At 41.6% G+C, this 12120-nt stretch overlaps 1 pseudogene; it reads right to left on the bottom strand.

Moving 5' to 3' along the window:
• Window positions 1-3297: 3297 nt before the first annotated feature.
• On the bottom strand, window positions 3298-5199 carry LOC128592242 (UPF0415 protein C7orf25-like; annotated as a pseudogene).
• Window positions 5200-12120: the final 6921 nt, after the last annotated feature.

Below are 12120 nucleotides of genomic sequence, written 5' to 3'. Positions count from 1 at the left end.
AAAATTTAAAAAATTAAAAACTTAAATAATGACCAAACAAAAAGCAATTCAATCCCTATCATTTCTTCCCATCATAAATCCAAAACTCCCTTGATTCTGTTGACCCTTATGGCTCTGGGGTAATTCAGCTCCTACTTACAAGCAAACTGGACAGGAAAACCACTGGGCTACCTCTACAGTTACAGTCCCTTGAACATTTTTTTTTGGAGACAGAGTCTCACTATGTTGCCCTCGGTAGAGTGCTGTGGCTTCACAGCTCAAAGAAACTTCCAACTCTTGGGCTTAAGTGATTCTCTTTGCCTCAGCCTCCCAAGTAGCTGGTACTATAGGCCCCTGCCACAATGTCCCACTATTTTTTTGTTGCCATTGTCATTGTTGTTTAGCTGGCCTGAGCTGGGTTTGAACCTGCCAACATGGGTGTATCTGGCCGGCACTGTAACCACTGTGCTACAGCTGCCAAGTCCAGTTTCTTGAGCATTTAAAATGAGCCTTACAGGACATGAGCCAAGAGTGGACCAACTGATGACCAGCTGTGCGGCAGTAGGAAACAGAGGAATCTGTCACATGCACATCCGAGCAACATAAAGTGTTTAAATCAGGACACACTAGCTTACACAAATTTAGTGAATAACTCTCATGTGAACCAGCTGCTTTCACTGTGCAGATAGAAAACTGTTTTTCAGCCTTCCCACATACTTGTCCAAAATTTTCCTAGGATGATGACAGTAAGAAAAGCAGAGGTTGGCGATTCATAAACCCTGCCTTGTAAGATAAGGATTCCCCCTCAGCAGCCTCCAGCAGCGGCCAGGTGGCGGACATGAGCAAAGCCATGAGCATGTCCAGAGGCACAGCCGCTCCTCCCCAAGTAACTAAAGCCGACACAGTAACTTGGGCCCTGCTGTTGCCAGGTCTTCCAATCTCTCCAGAGAAGCCAGATACTCAGATTTATATGGATATTTCCCAATTAATCAAAACAAAACAGGCCAAATCGAATAGGCTGGATTGAGCCCCAAGCCTTCAGGTTTTTGAAGTCTTGCTGTTTAGACAGGTAGGAAATAACCTTCCCCTTGTGAAGGCTTTTATAAAAAGGCCCATGGTGGTCTGTGCCTAGCAATAGAAGAACTTCCCCGCCCCCATCCACACAGAACAAAGGGCCCTGGAACCCTCTGAAAGGAAATCCTTGGCTTTATTTTTTTACTTGGATTTATTCTTAATTAGGCACATTGGAATTGTCGCAAAAAAAAAAAAAAAAAGAACCATATAAATGTAAAGTGTTTAGCTAACAGAGTGCCCATGTGGAAATGAATTAGTGGTATTAAATAGAGATGACAATATAACCCCTCTTCAGGAAGCTAAAGCTGTGGTGCCTATGGGCATATACATGATAGAAGTCTATGTGTCTGCATGTACATTCTTCCCATAGAAAATGGTATTTGTCTTAAGAATGCTCTTTTATTTCAAACTGGCTTCTAGTACTTTTCTTTTTCTCCATTATAACCATGGGATAGAAATGCATCCCTTGCCCAGAACTGTTTTGTTTTGAATGTGGGGAAATGAGAGAACATTTCAGGCTTTGATCCCCGGACCAAATTACTTTTTATCTCACAGCGAGGTCACAGACAGGACATGTGAATGGAACAAGTGCCGAGAATCGGCACTGGCTGAAACCAAGGCCGTAGTTTAGGCCCCTCTAGCTGGAGTTCTTTTACTTTATAGTAATAATAGAAATAAAAATAAAGCTATTATTAATTCCACTCTGCTTCTGTGCCTTAATTTGTGAGGGGGAAAATAAAGAGTGGTGACTAAAAATTGAGCCAGTTTTGATTTTTCAAGTTTCATTTGTAAACTAAAGATTTTAATAATTACCTTGTGAGATTTTTGTCAACACTGATAAGTTTAACATCTGTAAAACATTAGAAGAGTATCCAGTGTGTAGAAGAACTCAAAGGTAATAGGTAGTCTTATTGCTTTTATTTTATTTATTTTTTGAGACAAAGTCTTAATATGTTGCCCTCGGTAGAGTGCTGTGGCGTCACCGCTCACAGCAACCTCAAACTCTTGGGCTTAAGCAATTCTCTTGCCTCAGCCTTCCAAGTAGCTGGGAATACAGGTGCTTGCCACAATGCCCGGCTATTTTTTTTGTTGTTGTTGTTGCAGTTGTCATTGTTGTTTAGCTGGCCTGGGCGATTTGAACCTGCCAGCCTGGGTATATGTGGCTGGTGCGGTAACCACTGTGCTATGGGTGCCATGCCAATCGCTATTCCTTTAGATTGTCACTGATGCATTATAACCTGATGCCCCAGGTGTGGTCCAGCATCAGCAGTTCCCAGATTCTCTGAGCACTTGTCAGAAAGACAGCATCTTAGACCTCTTTCGAGACCACTCCTAAAAATGTTATCCTAGGTTTTACAAATATGTCCTAGCTTTATCCATATAACATAGCTATATTCTGTATTCATTTGAAGTAAATAACAAACCATTATCAAATTTAAAATGTCCTTCATGTACCACCAAAAGCATCCTGGGTTTCACTGTGGCACACACGACTGTCTTTCACACTCTCCCAGGGGACTCATTATTTACAAGAACTTTGTGCTGAGTGTTTTAATAAAGCAAAGACTCTTTTCAATCTGGATAATCACTCCCTGTTTTTTCCTCTTAGTCAGAAAAAATAAAGTTACCATTCTGATAGACCAGGGATATCACACTCTAGTATGCATCCGGGCCAGATTCCTCCCTCCCTTCTTTCTTTTTTGTTTTGATTTGTTTTGCTTTATTGAAAACTGACAAAATATAGCTCTTAGTGCAACGTGGCCATAGAAATGGATTTTTAATTACAATTTGCATCATGCAACTGGCATGGAATCTTCCGTCAACATTGACAGGTAATAGTTTTCACTTGCCACTTGCAAATGGAACATTAAAGACAAGAATTTGCAATTTGGAGACTGTCCGTACTTAAAAGAATCAGAATTCTTTTTAAATGTTTTATATAATTCATTTTAAATTCATTCTAGATTTATTTTGGAGTAGTAAGTTTGGTTTCTTTTCACAAAGGTGTATCAGTAGTTTTAGAATTCACTTTATTTTCATTTTTTCTGCATTATATACTCTTTGTAAATATCTACCAAACTGCTCCTCACTGTTATCAATTATTTCTTTTCATAAATGGTGGTTGAGAATATAAAATTAGTTATAAACCTTTGCCTGTCAGCATACATCACATAAACCAATACAATGAAATACAGCTTTCAGAGTTTTCTCCAAATATTTAATAAAAGATGCAGTATGGCCGAATTCCATGCAATCTGATTACCAGTAGGGGCACTGAAGCCATACAGAATCAAACAAGAGTATTACGATAGAGCTAAAAGCCTCATATAGACGTTTTTCTGTTCTTAATTGCTCTAACACAGACAGTTTGATAAATAAGGTTGTCTCCTGTGCTTTTTCTACTTTTGGCAGTTACATACTTTAAATATAGATGAGACACAAAACAAACTCTACCGGTTTAAGTATTGATTTTACTAATAGACCTTCTTTTTCACCAGTTCAGATAGGAAGCCCCAGCCTTTGGTATAAATAACTTATTCCCATGACAAAATTTAAAGGGTCATTAGTGCTCGCTGCCAGCGGTGTTGTCTTTTGGTAAAGGGGGTGGCTAGGGCCTCTTTGCCCTCAGTAAGTGCTCTGGGCTGATGGATAAACACACTAAATTTAACACCCTGATTGTTTGCAGCTCTGACAAAACCACTATTGGCGGTCATTGTGATGGCTTTCAGGGTGTCTCCTGTCCCAAAGATCGTTAATGAGCGGCTATTAATTTTCCAACTGGCCACCAGTCTCAAGGCACGCTCAGAAGGCTGGTCTGGAACCACATTAATTTGCTTAATTAGCAGAGCTGCCCTCTCTCTCTCCCCAGGTCCTCCTAAGGTATCTAGAATAGACCGAAAATCTTTGACAGCAGATTCACAAGCAAACAACTCCTTGTCCTTCACAAACGCCTCCAGCTGAGGTAGAACCTGCCCCTTCCTCTCTTGCTCTGCTTGTTCTGTGAGTACTTTTTCTTTGAAAATAAAGTGCAGCCTCCATAGCAAAGGGCAGACACATACGTGATTAAAGTAGTAATGTCCAGATTTACTCTTCTGCACACATCAACCTTAATCTCTGTTGGAAACGCAACACTTGCCAGTATGTTTTCTCGGTCTACTCTGGTCACTTGCAGAAGTTGAGGGCCCTCTTCATCTGATTCACCCTCACTGAGCTGGAGCTCTTCAGGGTGATCTAATAGAGAGTTGACTGCTACTATTTCTCCTCTCACAGATATGCCCATTTCTTTCTTTTTTTTATTATTATTATTTTTTTTTGTAGAGACAGAGTCTCACTTTATCACCCTGGGTAGAGTGCTGTGGCATCACACAGCTCACAGCAACCTCCAACTCCTGGGCTTAGGCGATTCTCTTGTCTCAGCCTCCTGAGCAGCTGGGACTACAGGCATCCACCACAATGCCCGGCTATATTTTTTGGTTGCAGTTTGGCCGGGGCCGGGTTTGAACCCGCCACCCTTGGTATATGGGGCTGGCGCCCTACTCACTGAGCCACAGGCGCTGCCCGATATGCCCATTTCTTTCAGTTTCTCTGCCATGGGGCTGGAGACACTGTTGTAAAATGCAAAGATGACGTGAGGGTTGCTATACTGCACTGGCTGCTGGTGACTCGCCTGGAGGAAGTCTTCAGCCTGCTCAATGATGCTTTTGTCACCATACTGACCCCTGCCCAGCCAGATGTTATGCAGAGCTTCAGCTTTTCGGCCAATGGCTTTCACCCGAGTATGACCACCATTTGCAACCACGTGCACCACAAGGGTCTGCTTCTCTCCCATGGAATCTGTGTAAGCAAAGACATGAAGAACACTAACAACCTCTTCCAGGTTTTCTGCTGATTCCACAATGGCTCGCAGGTGTGTTAAATTAGTTCTCTGTAAATGGGATTCTTTAATAGCTACTTTCCCAGCTTCTACGTTCTGTAAGCACTTTAATTCTGCCTTCAGTTTGCTGCACAGCTTTGCACCACCTTCAATGCCATGATCTAGAAAGTGATTCTTGATCTAGAAAGTGATTCTGCTCTCTTGATCAGTTCCTTGGCTATGGCAATTCGTTCACAGAGCATGGAGTGTGCAGACATGCTGACAGCATTATTCCTTTCAGAGGCTGAGTCTATGAACCTGTGCTTCCATATGTCTGATGTTGGAATGACTCCTTCCTCTGATAGCTAAAGAAAGGACGGCAGCTGTACACTTGAACTCTTCTTTAAGTATACTGGATCTGACAAACCGGGACCTTCACTTCTTCAGCTTGATGGCCCTGGAGTATACGCCATGTCCGGCAGCGCCCAGGACCGCGAGCGTGAGCGGGCAGGTGTGAGCACGCCAGGCCAAGACCCGCCGGGACACCTCCCCAGGGGCAGCACCCTCCCGGCTCCCGCGCTGAGGCTGCTCCACCCAGGCGAGCCACGCCGCCTCGGGAGCACCCCTCCCTTCTTTCTTAACTTCCATCAGCATCTATTGAACAACCCCTGCCTACCAGGCATTGCGCTTAGCATGGAGGACAGAGTGAGGAAGGCAGGGCCCCTCCTCTAGGGCCTTACCATCTGGTTGGCTGTGACAGGGGAGTAGAGCTTGACGAGGGTGATGGTAGAGCAGTGCTCAGCGCACCATGGCAGCCCAGAGCAGGGTACCAGGCCAGCTGTGGAGACCAAGTAAGGCTTCCTGGCAAGAAATAAGCTTTAGCTCAAACCGCAAAGGATAGGCAAGGGGAAGAGGGACGGGTGTGCTTAAAAGGGGATATTAGCATGGGCAAAGCCACAGGTCAAGAATCAGTAGGACAATTCCACTAGAGTCCGTTTCATCTGTGAAGTGAAACTGGAAGGATCATGACCTCATTAGGTTATTTTATTTTATGAGACAGGGTCTCACTTTGTCACCCTTGGTAGTGCCATGGTGTCATAGCTCACAGCAACTTCAAACTCTTGGGCTCAAGCTATTCTCTTGCCTTAGCCTCCCAAGTAGCTGGGACTACAGGCCCCTGCCACAACACTCAGCTGTTTGTAGAGACAAGGTCTCTCTCTGTCTCAGGCTGGTCTTGGACCTGTAAGCTCAGGCAATCCACCTGCCTCGGCCTCCCAGAGTGCTAGGATTATAGGCATGAGCCACCGTGCCCGGCCTCTCGTTAGGTTATTTAAGCAAAACCCCAAAGGTTTGTGTTTATAAATGAGAATTACATTTCTGCACATTCATAAATATACACAAAGAGAGAAGCACTAACAAGTAATGTCTATAATTCCATCCCTGGTTAGATACTCCAGAGAAATAAAAACATATGTTAACATAAACATTTGTACCCAAGTATTCATATCACCAGTATTCATAATAGCCAAAAAGTGGAAACAACTCAAATATCCATGAACTGATGAATGGATAAATAAAAAGTGGTATATCTATACAGTGTAATATTGTCAGTAGAAAGAAATGAAATACTGATACATGCTGGAGTCTGAATGAACTTGGACATGTTATGCTAAGTGAAGGAAGCCAGAAACAAAAGGTCACGTTACATGATTTCATTTTTATAAAATGTCCTTAATAGGCAATCTATGTTCTATAGATTCTTGCTTATCTATAAATTTATAGAGACACAAAACAGATTAGTGGTTACTTAGGACTGGAGGCGGGTGGGAGAGGGAGTGATTGTTAATGGGTCCTGGGTTTCCCTTTGAGGTGATGAAATGTTCCAAAATCAGTTGTGGTAATGGTCGTACAACTCCCTCACTATACCAAGAACTGTTGAATTTTGCACTCCAAGCGTTTGAATTGTATGGTATGTGACATACAGCTCAATAAAACTATTATTTTTAAAAAGTGACAGCTAACATTCTCACAGCATAACATAGGCACATTTCTAACTATTGTATATATGTTAACTTATTTAATACTTACAATACCCAATAGGGTAGGTACCACAGTGGTCCTCAGAGTAGACTGCCCTAGTCCACGCAGCCGATAAGTCATAGGGCTGGAATGCAAATTCTGAGGGACCAGCCCTGGCACACACACCCTTAATTTAGCTTCCACTCTACCCTGTCTTAGCTTGGGAACCACTAAAAGCTTTGATTTTAAACTCAGATAATCCTGGGTTCTGGTCTCAGCCCTGTAACTTACCAGCCAAACGATCCTGGGCAAATGACTGAATTTGGTTTTCTCTATGTTCAATGGAGATAAAAATAGAGCCTACGTCGTCATACGATTAGTGTTCAGTACAGGGACTATCTGTAGTAAGCCATTAACAACTATTAGGTCTTTTATGTAGTGTTGTCACTGGTTTGAGAACTGAAGACCACCATTCAAACCAAAGCAGTAGGCAGCCTAACCCCGGGCACTTGAAGAGTCAGCTTATTATTTCTGCCAGGACAGAATTTTTGTTTCTACATAGAACAGCCTCATCAACTTGTGGTCTGGCACTGCTACCTTTCACATCATTTTAAATTAAAGTTTTAAATGAGGATAAAAATATTTATCACATGCACTAAGTGTTTGAAATAAAGATTTGCTTTTTAGCACATGAAAATAAGCAGAAGTGTGGGACGGAGAAAGAAATGTGTCACTTCCCCAGCACTGGCCTCCAAGGGCAGGGTGACCTTATCCAAGAAGAAAACTGCCAGTAATTTCCAAACTAATCTAATTTTAAATTTCCTGTATTTTTAATTTAATCATGTAGAGACATATTTATTCTTGAAAGAAAAAAAAAACCCAACATCATTAGTGATAAACGAAACCATAAGTTTTACTGGAAAACTCATCCTGCACAGTGCTACCGAGTTCATTTGCATGGTGGGGAAGCAAGTCCAAGTTCACTGCAGTCTTCTGAGTGTCCAGAATGTTTCTCTGAGCGCTGCGTGTGACCAGAATTTTTTAAAATTTTATTTTAGGGTTGGCACTGTTTGGTATGGTGTGATTCAGCCTCTTCTTCCGTCTCCTATAACTTTCCTGCTAAACACTCCATGAATCCACTCCAGGCTTTCCACACTGTGGAAAATGCATCACCATTCGTTCTCTTGTTGGGGTCATCTTTGATTCCTTTTCTCCCCTATGACCCATTAATAGGTACATTCATTTGGCTTCCTTCAAAATATGTCTTACCTTTTTGCTTCTAACTCCTTCTCCAAGCCTTGTCCATCTACGGCCGGGACTACTGTAATAGCCTCTCAAGGTTCTCTCTCTTTCCATGTTTCATTTCTTCCCTCCAGGCAGTTCTCCACAGAGCAACCAGAGAGATGTTTCAAAACAAAAATAAGGTCACTCTCCAAAATCCAAATATACAATGAGAATATTAAAAAAGGTGTTCAACATCATTAATCATCAGAAGTAGAATTGAAGCTACAATGAGATACTACAGGTTGAGTATCTTTTCTCCAAAATGCTTGGGGCCAGAAAAGATTCAGATTTTGGATTTTTCCTGATTTGGGAACATTCACATATGTATCACGAGATATCTTGGGGATGGGACCCAAGTCTAAACACAAGATTCATTTGGGTTTCAGACATACCTTAGACAGGTAGTCCAAAGGTAATTTTATGCAACATTTAAAATAATGTTTGATAAGACAAAGTTTGTATACATCGAGCCATTAGAAAGCAACGGTGTCACAATCTCAGCCACCCACGTGGACAATCTATGGTTGTTTGGCATCACCAGGTGCCTGCAAAGCAGGTCTTCAGTCTTCACCAGTGATTTTAGGTTTTGGTGAAAAGGTTACTCTATGCTGTATTTTAATTTTCAGGGAAGGAGAAACATCAGAAAGAGTTGAGGAGGCAGCAAGTGGGTCCTCCAAGGGTGAGGAGGCATTCTGCTGCCGGATTTGTAAAAATGTTTTTGCCAGAGTCATCTGCCTCATTAGCTCTGGTTTTTGGCTTGAAAGTCTCACTTTGATTTGATGTTTTCTTGTTCTCTCATCCATCAACAAGCCCACCACACATTTTCACTGTGTCACCTACAGGCATTTTTTCTGTGGTGTTTTCTACTTGTGGCACCATGTCAGTGCTCAAAAAGTTTCAGATTTTAGATTTTGCAATTTTGGATTAGGGATGCTCAACCTCTACACTCTCACCAAAATGGCTAAAAGTTTTTTAAAAATGAAAAAGAATGCAATACCAAATGTTGCTGAAGATGCAAAGGAACTAGAATTCCTGTGTGCTATTAGTAGGAGGGAGATGTATGTGATGAGTTGGAAAACTGGCAATATCCAAAAAAGCTAAATATGTTCTTACTCTCTGATGATTCCACTCCTAGGTGTACACCCAGGATAAATGGGTGCCTACGTTCACCAAGTGTTCAAGAATAGTTGCATCTGGCTGGGCATGGTGGCTCATGCCTATACTCCCAGCACTCTGGGAGGCCGAGGCGGGTGGATTGCTTGAGCTCAGGAGTTTGAGACGTGCTTAAGCAAGAGTGAGTCCTCGTCTCTAAAAATATACAGGCATTGTGGCTGGTGCCTGTAGTCCTAGCTACTTAGGAAGCTGAGGCAAAAGGATGGCTTGAACCCAAGAGTTTGAGTTTGCTGTGATCTATGACACCACAGCATTCTACCGAGGTTGACAAAATGAGACGCTCTCTCTCAGGAAAAAAAAAATCACATCAGCTTTATCTATAGTAGACATAACATCAGCCACAAACTATCAACAATACAATGGATAAATGGTGGGAAATTTATACAAAATACAATAAGCAACAACAGAAAAGAATGAAATGATAGCACAAGCACCAAAATGGATGACTGTCCCAGATTAAGCAAATGAAGGCTGACAAGTATCAGTAATAAACGATTCTACTTATGTTCAAAAATAGACAAAGATGATCTGCAGTGATAGAAGGCCAAAGAGTGTTACTGGGACTTTACTCCTGAGCTCAAACAACCCACCCAGTTGGCTTCTCAGAGTGTTAGGATTTTTTTAATACATATTTTTTAATTTTATATTTTATGTTTTATTATTAAATCATAGCTGTGTACATTAATGTGATCATGGGGCACCATACACTGGTTTTATAGACCGTTTGACACATTTTCATCACACTGGTTAACATAGCCTTCCTGGCATTTTCTTAGTTATTGTGTTAAGACATTTATATTCTACATTTACTAAGTTTCACATGTACCCTTGTAAGATGCACCACAGGTGTAATCCCACCAATCACCCTCCCTCCCTTCCTTCCCTTTCCCCCTTCCCCATATTCTTAGGTTATAACTGGGTTATAGCTTTCATGTGAAAGCCATAAATTAGTTTCATAGTAGGGCTGGGTACATTGGATACTTTTTCTTCCATTCTTGAGATACTTTACTAAGAAGAATATGTTCCAGCTCCATCCATGTAAACATGAAAGAGGTAAAGTCTCCATCTTTCTTCAAGGCTGCATAATATTCCATGGTGTACATATACCACTATTTATTAATCCATTCATGGATCGATGGGCACTTGGGCTTTTTCCATGACTTAGCAATTATGAATTGGGCTGCAATAAACATTCTGGTACAAATATCTTTGTTATAATGTGATTTTTGGTCTTCTGGGCATATGCCTAGTAGAGGAATTATAGGATTGAATGGCAGATCTATTTTTAGATCTCTAAGTGTTCTCCAAACATCTTTCCAAAAGGAATGTATTAATTTGCATTCCCACCAGCAGTGCAGAAGTATTCCCTTTTCTCCACATCCATGTCAACATCTCTGGTCTTTGGATTTTGTGATATGGGCTAATCTTACTGGGGTTAGATGGTATCTCAAAGTAGTTTTTTTTTTTTTGTAGAGACAGAGTCTCACTTTATCGCCCTCGGTAGAGTGTCATAATGTCACAAGACTCACAGCAACCTCCAGCTCTTGGGCTTCCATGATTCTCCTGCCTCAGCCTCCCGAGCAGCTGGGACTACAGGCGCCCGCCACAATGCCCGGCTATTTTTTTTTTTGGTTGCAGTTCAGCCAGGGCTGGGTTTGAACCCGCCACCCTTGGTATATGGGGCCGGGCGCCCCACTCACTGAGCCACAGATGCCACCCTCAAAGTTCTTTTGATTTGCATTTCTCTGATGATTAAGGATGATGAACATTTTTTCATATGTCTCTAGGCCGTGCGCCTGTTTTCTTCAGAGAAGTTTCTCTTCAAGTCCCTTGCTCAGCCTGCGATGGGATCACTTGTTCTTTTCTTGCTATATGTTTGAGTTCTCTGTGGATTCTGGTTATTAAACCTTTGTCAGAGACATAACCTGCAAATATCTTCTCCCATTCTGATGGCTGTCTGCTTGCTTTACTTACTGTGTTCTTGGCTGTGCAGAAGCTTTTCATTTTGATCAGGTCCCAGTAGTGTATTTTTGAAGCTGCTTCAATTGCCCGGGGGGTCCTCCTCATAAAATATTCGCCCAGACCAATTTCTGCAAGGGTTTTCCCTGCACTCTCTTCTAGTATTTTTATAGTTTCATGTTTTAAGTTTAAATCTTTAATCCAGTGAGAGTCTATCTTAGTTAATGGTGAAAGGTGTGGGTCCAGTTTCAGTCTTCTCCAGGTCACCAGCCAGTTCACCCAGCACCATTTGTTAAATAGGGAATCTTTTCCCCACTGAATGTTTTTAATTGGCTTGTCGAAGATCAAATAACGGTAAGTAGCTGGATTTATCTCTTGGTTCTCTATTCTGTTCCAGACATCTAATTCTCTGCTTTTGTGCCAGTACCATGCTGTTTTGATCACTATCGATTTATAGTACAGTCTCAGGTCTGGTAGCGTGATTCCTCCTGCTTTGTTTTTATTTCTGAGTAATGCCTTGGCTATTTGAGGTTTTATCTTATTCCATATAAAATGAAGTATTATTTTTTCAAGATCTTTAAAGTATGACAGTAGAGCTTTAAGAGGGATTGCATTAAAATTGTATATTGCTACTTGGCTTATTGTACCCTCAATGAATCCCCAACAATAAAAAAATACTTAAAAACAATTGTATATTACTTTGGGTAGTATGGACATTTTAACAATGTTGATTCTTCCCAGCCATGAGCATGGTATGTTTTTACATTTGTTAACATTTT

The sequence above is a fragment of the Nycticebus coucang genome, chromosome 8, assembly GCF_027406575.1.
Source record: "Nycticebus coucang isolate mNycCou1 chromosome 8, mNycCou1.pri, whole genome shotgun sequence".
NCBI lineage: Eukaryota > Metazoa > Chordata > Mammalia > Primates > Lorisidae > Nycticebus > Nycticebus coucang.
The sequence above is the reverse complement of the archived record's forward strand: the minus strand, read 5'-3'. Positions and strand labels throughout refer to the sequence as shown.